Source organism: Chelonoidis abingdonii, chromosome 14 (assembly GCF_003597395.2).
Source record: "Chelonoidis abingdonii isolate Lonesome George chromosome 14, CheloAbing_2.0, whole genome shotgun sequence".
NCBI classification, from domain to species: Eukaryota; Metazoa; Chordata; order Testudines; family Testudinidae; genus Chelonoidis; species Chelonoidis abingdonii.
Genome location: NC_133782.1, coordinates 28,993,777 through 29,002,659, shown reverse-complemented (window position 1 = coordinate 29,002,659; position 8,883 = coordinate 28,993,777). Strand labels below are relative to the sequence as shown.

The following is an 8,883-nucleotide window of genomic DNA, read 5'->3' as shown; positions in this document are numbered from 1 at the left end:
AGGTTTTTAAGGCCTGGCTTGACAAAGCCCTGGCTGGGATGATTTAGTTGGGGTTGGTTCTGCTTTGAGCAGGGGGTTGGACTAGATGACCTCCTGAGGTCTCTTCAAACCCTAATCTTCTATGATTCCATGATCAATGCAGGAATGACTGGGTGAAATTCATTGGCCCATGTTATGCAAGGGGTATCCTAGATAATCACAGTGGTCCCTTCCAGCCTTAAAATTGATGACTCTATAAATGACGTTGTATCAGAACAAAAGACAAGTGTGGAAGTGTGAGTATAAATTCATGAAGTCTCATTAGTCTGTGTTATGATTTATTTATGTCAAAAAAAAAATATTCTATGAAGATCTTATTCTTCATGTCCATTCATCAAAAAAGCCCCAATGCTGTGATGTGTTGCCAGCACGGAGTGACCAGTATGGTTCACCCTAGAGGTGGCTGCATTTCAGTGACCAGTTTTAAATCTGAATATTAAAATGTGAACAAGAAAGCCCATTTTTAATTAAATGTTATTGGCCCTGATCCTGCAATGGGAGCCATGCTGGTGAGCCTCTAAGCCCCGGCAGAGCCCCGTTGATTTCAACAGGGAGACATGCAGTAGTCAAAGTCTCTCTGCATGGATCCAGTTGTAGAATCAAGTCCTTATTATGTACCAGTTTTCTCTGTAATGACTTTGGGTTGGACATCTCTGAATAATGCCAAGAACCACCCCTGGGACTGTGTGTAACTTTGCTCCTGTCAGAGGCAGGATAAAATAAAGAGGAATGTCTTAGAGAAATTCAAGGATTTCTCTTGCTGATTGGCTTGATATAAGGTCTCCGAAGAGACACAATGTGTTGTTATCTCTGATGATTTTCCTTTTAATTGTGTTTTGCTGAGATCTGTGAGTGACAGCAATTAGAAAATACCTCTTAGCTTATCCCTGTATTTCCTGTCTATGCAAGGAAAAATATGTTTGTATTTTCCACCAAAAATTTTGAAAGAAATGAGAAAAAAGCTTCAAAACTTTTTGTGAAAATGTTCCAGGTTTTTGAAGAAAAACAGAAAATCCAAAAATGGATGATTTCATTGAAGAAAACTGGAAAGTTAAAAATGAAACAAGATTTTCATTTAGATAAAACAGATTTTTTTTTTTTTTTTAAAGTTTTAATGGAAATTTTCTACAGCTCTACTAGCAATTTAGGTTATAAGTTCCTTGGGACAGGGACAGTGATTAGAAAAATCTTTTCACATTAGTGTTGTTCCTCTTTACCGCTGATTTGTCTTATAAACATATCTCATATTTATACTGAGTGGGGCAAATCCATCCCTGGTGAATTAAAATCAGTGGGTAGGTTTACCCTGCATTGTAAACCCAGGTCTGTGGGCCCCACACATGTGGATGTCAAACTGGGAGGGAGGCTACCCTGCCTCACTGTGTCAGACAGCAGCACTCGGGCTCTGGTCCCCTCCCGGCTAAGGCAGCCAGCAAACAGTCTATCTGAGCTCTGGCCAGCTGGGCAGGGCAGAGCAGGGAGCAGTTTAGGGAGCTAAGGCACTCAGGCAGGGTAGAGCACTGAACAGTCTGTTGTTCTAGCTCTGGCAGATGGCAGACAAATACAGGCCTCTTGGCCTAAGGTGGGGAGGCTGCCACCCCAGGGTCAGGTTGGCAGAAGGGGGTAGGGGGACCCAGGCCCACCCTACTCCACTGAGTCCCAGCCCAGAATCCTAAAAGTGGTGGAGGGTCAGCAGGAATCCAGTCACAACACACTGACTTGGGTTCTGATAGCAAAACTGAACCAAAGTCTGGGCTACTTCCTACCAGTGTCCCGGTGAGATGTTCTGGAGCCCATGGGTCCTCTGTCTCCTCAGGATACATCGCGGATGGCAGTCCTGGCACCTCCTCTCCAGGGTCGATCTCCTTTGGGGGACAAGGCATTGCATGGTGCAGGTTCAGCTCCAGAATTCTGCAGCGGGCTGGAGACATCCATCTCCTTCCCTGGCTGCCACTCAACTGAGCTGCAGGGCCCTCCCTTTATACTCTCTGTCCCGCCCCGGTACCTCTGGCGAGGGGAACAGGGTGGGTTTGTCTCCACCTACCAGGGGTAGTGTAATGGTCCCTCACTCTCAAGTCCGGAGGGAGGCCACCCCATCTCACGATAGTGGACATAGTGTTTCCAAGCTGCACTTGAGCATCCACACTGCATTGTCAACCTGAGTTTACAATTGCTGGACCCAGGCCTCAAAACCTGTGTTAACATGTTCATTCTGCACTATGCAGGTCTTCTGACTCGGGTCTGTGGCTTGAGCTTTGTCAACACTGCAAAGTAACAGGGCTTGGATCTAAGTCACAGAGACACAGGCACAGATCCCTTCTACTTCTGGGTGAGTCCTAGGATCTGGGTCCTGTTGCTTACCAGAATCAGACAGATTTGTGTTAGGGTTGCCAATTTCAGTTGGATGTATTCCTGGAGAACATAAGAACGGACATATTGGGTCAGATCAAAGATCCATCTAGCCCAGTATCCTGTCTTCTGACGGTGACCAATACGAGGTGTTTCAGAAGGAATGAACAGAGCAGGTAATCAATAAGTGATCCATCCTTTGTCGCCCATTCCCAACTTCTGGCAAATAGAGGCTCGGGACACCATCTCTGCCATGTGAAGGTTTCATCACATGACATAATCTTTAATTTAAGATTAATCTTTAATTCCTGGAGACTCCAGGACAATGCTGGGGAGTTGGCAACCCTAATTTGTGTGTAGATGGTAGAGGAGTTTGGGCTCAAACCTGAGTCTGAGCCCAGGTTTACAACGCACTGTAGCCATACCAAGTGGGATTGTGTCTGTTTACGAAGGGGCTGAATTTGGCCTTTTTGTCCAAAAGCTCAGGCAGGGATTTTTTCCCCTTTAATTTATGTCCCAGTTGTGCTGTTAGCATTTAAAATATTCACTCTTTTAGCCAGCTGGCTAGGACTGGTGGCTTGAATTAATTATTTCATTCCTTCCCATAGCTGTTCTTATTTTCAAGAGCACTGAACCTTTAAGGCCACATCCAAGCAGCTGTTTCACTCTTTTGGGGAAAGTGCTATTACCTCAAACAGGAGGAGTCATAAGCACCTCTTTACTGTCACATAATGTCATGAGGAGGTCTCTCTCCTGCTTTCTTCGCCTTTCCTTTGCCTGACAGCAGAGATGCCAGCGTTAAAGGACTAATTTGGACTCTTGCAGCACCACAAGGGCAAAACCTGGCTCTCTTTTCCCTCTCTCTAACACTCAGGTGGATAAGGCAGCGGCTGCTATCAGCGCTAGCATCAGGGCGTATCCCAGGTTTGGCTGGGAATTCGCACCCCATGGAATAACTGCCACTGCTGTCTTCCTCACAAACACACAAGAGTTTTGACAGGCTCATATGCACCTATAAGCCATGCTGCCACCCTTCCCCCAGCAGCAGCTTGCTTCTAATCACAAGAAGGATTTATTCACCCTGGAGTAATGACGTTTTCATAAACTCCACTGAGACAAACATGGAGCTGTTCTGCCCACAGATGAGATTGCTCCATGTCTGCAGACATTGTCATGTTCTGTTCCCATCACTCCCTGCCTCCATCTTTAAATCTTTCCCAGACTCTAGCTTAGTTAGGTTTTAGTAAATTTTTGCACATCTGTGTTAGCAATTAAATATTTACTCGTCCGAGGATATGCAAGACCCATGGCACACATGACACTTGGTTGCATAAGCCATGCTCACAGAATTACAGTGGCTGCAGGTGGAAAAGGCCTGTTAGAGCATCTGGCCCATCCCTTGCCGAATGCAGCATTGTTCCCAACAGGGAACTTGTCATCGTGTGGCTCTCAAATGGGTAGAAAGATTATCTCATGGAAACCTGCCCTCTCACTCACGATCACGTGCATCACCCTTTCTCCCATTTGCAATAACATAACAACCCAATTGTTTGTGTGGGAAAGTAACATAAGGAAAGTTTCCCAGGTGAGTGTTTCTTCTAATGCAAATTAGGAGCTAGTAACAAGAGCCCCAATTCAGCAAAGTGCTTAAACAAACACACACCTTGCAATGCAGGCTTGAGTGGGAGAGTTTAAAAAGGGCTGATAATAGAAACTACCATTGATATGACACCATTTGTCTAACAATTCCAAAGCACTCACTGTACAAAGCATATGTCAAGGATCGCTTCACTCTTTCACTAAAATGCGCCACTTCTGGGGTGGAAGGTAGTAGCTGTTTGCCAGTGAACAGCAACATTATACAGTAGCTCAGGTCAGAAAATGAAGAGCACTTGCCTCCAGTTGATAATGGAATTTTTAGAGGCAGAGTTTAATTACCTAATTGGACCTCAAGTGTCAGAAGTGGGATGCTTGCTGAAAGTGCTGATGAATTTTTAATGGTCATGTGCGGCCAGGGCTAAACCCTGCACCGATATGACCTAGAACAAGATACAGAAGGGTAGATGGGAGCTCGATAGACAGCGAGTAAAGTCATCCTGCCTCTGCTGCTGTACAGACATTGCTAGAGTCTCTGGACTTTGCCGGCAAAGTAACACCAGGACAAGCATTTTTACAATTGCCTCTCACTTGCTACCAGGGTAGTACAGTGTAACAGCAGCTCCGTCTCATTACTGATGGAGGAGACAGCGAAGGGATTGCTAGGGTGGGACCTTCCAGTCCCAGGTCAGTAAGGCCTTGCTGCGGAAATCCGTTTTTGAGATTCAAGCAGCTGCTGCATGCTAACAGCTAACTCTAGCTCAGGTGGCAGCAGGGGCATGCACTGTATTGGTGCTGAGGGTTCTGGGCTGCATCCCCACTGGTGTTTGGCTTCTGCTGGGGATGAAGCCTGGGCCATACAATCATAGAATATTAGGTTGGAAGGGATCTCAGAAGGTCATCTAGTCCAACCTCCTGCTTAAAGCAGGACCAATTCCCAACTAAATCATCCCAGCCAGGGCTTTGTCGAGCCTGACCTTAAAAACCTCTAAGGAAGGAGATTCCACCACCTCCCTAGGTAACCCATTCCAGTGCTTCACCACCCTCCTAGTGAAAAAGTTTTTCCTAATATCCAACCTAAACCTCCCCCACTGCAACTTGAGACTGCATTGCTCCTTGTTCTGTCATCTGCTGCCACTGAGAACAGTCTAGATCCATCATCTTTGGAACCCCTTTCAGGTAGTTGAAAGCAGCTATCAAATCCCCCCTCACTCTTCTCTTCGGCAAACTCAACCATCCAGTTCCCTCAGCCAATCCTCATAAGTCATGTGCCCAATCCTTTCTAATTATATCTAGGTCCATCGTAGCTACCCTACCCTCCAGCGTATCTACCACTTCCCAGTTTAGTGTCATTCTGCAACTTGCTGAGAGTGGAGTCATGCATCCTCCAGATCATTAATGAAGATATTGACACAAACCAGCCCCAGGACTGACCCTTGGGGCACTCCGCTGATCTGTGCCACTAGACATGGAGGCCATTGATCACTACCATTGAGCCCAATGATTTTAGCCAGATTTCTATCCACTGTGGCAAATTGCCAGTACTGTTCTGCTGGGTCTCATGCTTTCTCTTCTCTGGGTAGGCTCAGGGCGCTATTGCTTGCCCTCTGAATCGGTTCTTACTTACTCATGTGTCCTTGGAGGAGGGAGTGGAGAGGGAGGGACCTGGGCCCGCCCTCTACTCCAGGTCCCAACCCAGGGCCCGAGGGTTGTGGTGAACCACTTGAACTAGCGTTCCTTCCCTGGTTACTCTCCCTACCCTTCAGCTTGTGAAGGCTTCTTGTCCTCCCTTCACACAAGCCTGGTGCCCCTTACTAGGGTTTCTTCTGGACTTCACAATCCACCACAGCACTCTCCAAACTTCTATTCTTCTCTCTCTTTTCTTCTCTTCTTCTTCTCTCTCTTCTCTTCTCTTCTCTTCTCTTCTCTTCTCTTCTCCAACCTGCACTCTACTCCAATCAAACCTTCCTCTCCAACTCCCACACTGTCTGACTGAAGCACGGGGTTTTTATCACGACTGAGTCAGGTGCTCTAATTGGAGTCAGGTGCTGTAATGGCTACGGTGTTCTAGTTAATCTAAAGCAAACCTTCCTCCCTTGGCAGGGAATAAGGCCCCCTGCTAACACTCTCATGCTGCCCTCTGGTCATGCTGTATCACACCACTTTATAGAACATTCATCCAGCCCATGCTTCTTTAACTTGCTGGCAAGAATATTGTGGGAGACCATATCAAAAGCTTTGCTGAAGTCAAGGAATAACACATCCACTGCTTTCCCTTCATCCCCAGACCCAGTTATCTCCTCACAGAAGGCAATTAGGTTAGTCAGGCATGACTTGCCCTTGATGAATCCATGCTGACTGTTCCTGATCACTTTCCTCTCCTCTAAGTGCTTCAGAATTGATTCCTTGAGGACCAAAGGGAGTTAGGTGCCCAGCTCCCTCTGAGAATGTAGGCTGAAGAGCCCAGTCTCTTTGAGGCTGATCTGCCATTGGAAAAGCCCTGTGTGCAAAAAGCTCCTCCTAGCAGCAGCCATGCGAGTGTTCTGGGTAAGCACAACTGTGCTGTCAAGAGTCCCAGAGACTCCTTTCAAGGCTTATTTCCCTCCCCAGTGTGAGTCTGGGCTGACATATCCTCTCCCTGTCACTACTAGATAATGTCATTGTAAACAAGTCCTTATCACCTCCCCCCCTCCCCCTCCGCCACCTCCAACTTTACCTCCTAGCAGATATTATTAGATTCAGCTCATTGCGGGGCTCTTGGCATGGAGAGGAGCTTTAGTGAAGCCCAGGGGTCTATTTATAGAGGTGTGATTAGACGTTTTGTTCAAGTTGCATTAATTAAATTAATCACCACCAAAGCAAAATAAGAGCCTGACAAAGCTCGTGCTCAGAGAGTGGAATAACATTCCCTACCTGCAGGGATTCAGATAACAATATACAGGACTTTGTGCATGCAAAGTGTAATTCATCCTCAGAATACAGCTGAGCGTTCCGGGGCCCTCCTGTCTGCCCCAAGCAAATGCACTGGAATCCGAGAGGCACAGATAAGCACAAGAGAATGGAGTCTGAAGCACAGGATGGGGGTGATTAATATGAGGAGGATGCAGAGACGGATTCATGTCCGCAGGTCTGTGGGTTTGGCTCCAGGGTTCAGCCCCAATACTGCCTGGGTGTAGCAAACCACAGGATCTACCACAAAGCACACTAAACAGCGTGCCCGTCTCGGCTTGGTCTTAAAACAGGAAGCAAGCAGCTCCTGGCTATCAGGTGATGAGCGAGATGCTGACACCCTCTCTCTCATCATGACCCCAGCTTGACCTTGGCTCCACTTTATGGTCTGCACCAGTGCAGCCAGTGCAATTGCTAAGCCAGGGCTATTCCTGAGCACAGGCAGGCCTGCGGGCTGATTGCGGGATGTGCTTACCTCTTCCAGCAAAGGGGACTATGGCTCTGATCCTGCTGCCACTAAAGCCAGTGACAATATTCCCATTAACACCAGTGGTGCAGTATCAAGCCATGTAAAAATGCTGACCTGGATGGCTAGGAAAATAGACAAAGTGATTTAGAATTTCAATAAACATTCAACTGACTTAGGGTTACCAATTTCATGTTCCCAGATAGAGGACGCTGCCGGGGGGAGGGGGAGTGAAAGGGGAGGGATACAGTTTCTACTGTACAGTTTCTTTCTACTTTGAATATCTAACATTTATAAATAATGAGTGTAATGGCCTCAAAAAATTATATATAAATCAAATTTAAATGTATCTTCTTACATGCCATCAGTCCTTTCCTACTGTGCTTCTTCCTGTTGTTTCTGTCCATGCACATTTCTCTGTAGAGCGCATCTTTCTCAGCAGTGGTTGATCGCTCATTTAGTAGCCATGGAAGTCTTTTCAAGATGTGTGCCTAAAGTTGTACAGTACAAGCAGGATCCCTTTTAGTGACTCAACAGTCAATACCAGGACACCCTGACTTCTGCTCTGCTGCTGATGGCGGTGCTGCCTTCAGAGTTGGGTGCCCGGCCAACAGGCGCCGCCAGCAGCAGCACAGAGGTAATTGTGGCAAACCAGTAAATACACACACCGCTATTAGGCCACACCAGGAATTGCAATTGTAGGAAAATCAATGTTGGGAAAAGGACAAGCAAGGAAAAAAATCACAGATATCTGTTGATATTTCAAAGATCCGCCCGGACGGAGATTGGAGGACCAAAAGAGAGGTTATGTTTGGGAAAACCCAGACATATGGAGGGCCAGCTTTATTAACTGAGGGGCCCAATTGGAATACCTGGCGGCGGTCTGGGGCTTCGGTGGCACTTCAGCGGCGGGGGGTCTGCTCAGAGTCTTCTGTGGCACCAAAGGACCCCCTACTGCCGAAATGCTGCCGAAGATCCCCGGAGCAGACCCCTGCCACCGAAATGCCACCAAAGACCCCGGAGCGGACTGCCACTGGGTGAGTAAAAAAAATAATTAAAAAGGCCCCTAAAGGCGCAGGGCCCTGGAACAGGGCCCTCTGGGGCATGGAGCCTGATTTCAGGGAATCAGGCAAATCGGCCTAAAGCCAGCCCTAGACATATGGTAATCCTAAACTGATTGCTTGGTTCATCCTGTGTTATACAGGAAGTCAGACTAAATGGCCCCTTCAGGCCTTAAATTTGATTACATCTATGAATCTATTAATTTGGACAGAACTTGGTTTCCTTTTGAGGATAACTGTGCTTGTAAAGAGTTTTCTCTCTCCCAAACTAGTTTCTCCTTTTACCGGATGCTGCAGTGAAATCATTGATGTCACTGGGTATGTCTACACTACGAAATTACTTCGATTTAATAGAAGTTGATTTTTTAGAAATTGATTTGATACTGTTGTTTGTGTATGTCCCCACTAAACGCATTAAGTTGG

General features: G+C 46.8%; 1 protein-coding gene across 1 annotated transcript in view; it reads right to left on the bottom strand.

Annotated features, from left to right (window-relative positions):
* SNTA1 (syntrophin alpha 1) overlaps positions 1-6,491 on the bottom strand; it is a 77,478-nt gene extending 70,987 nt beyond the window's left edge. The window contains exon 1 of the mRNA XM_075072320.1: positions 6,323-6,491. The gene's annotated coding sequence lies outside the window, so the exon portion shown is untranslated. The remainder of the gene's footprint in view (positions 1-6,322) is intronic.
* Between the last annotated feature and the right edge of the window lie 2,392 nt (positions 6,492-8,883).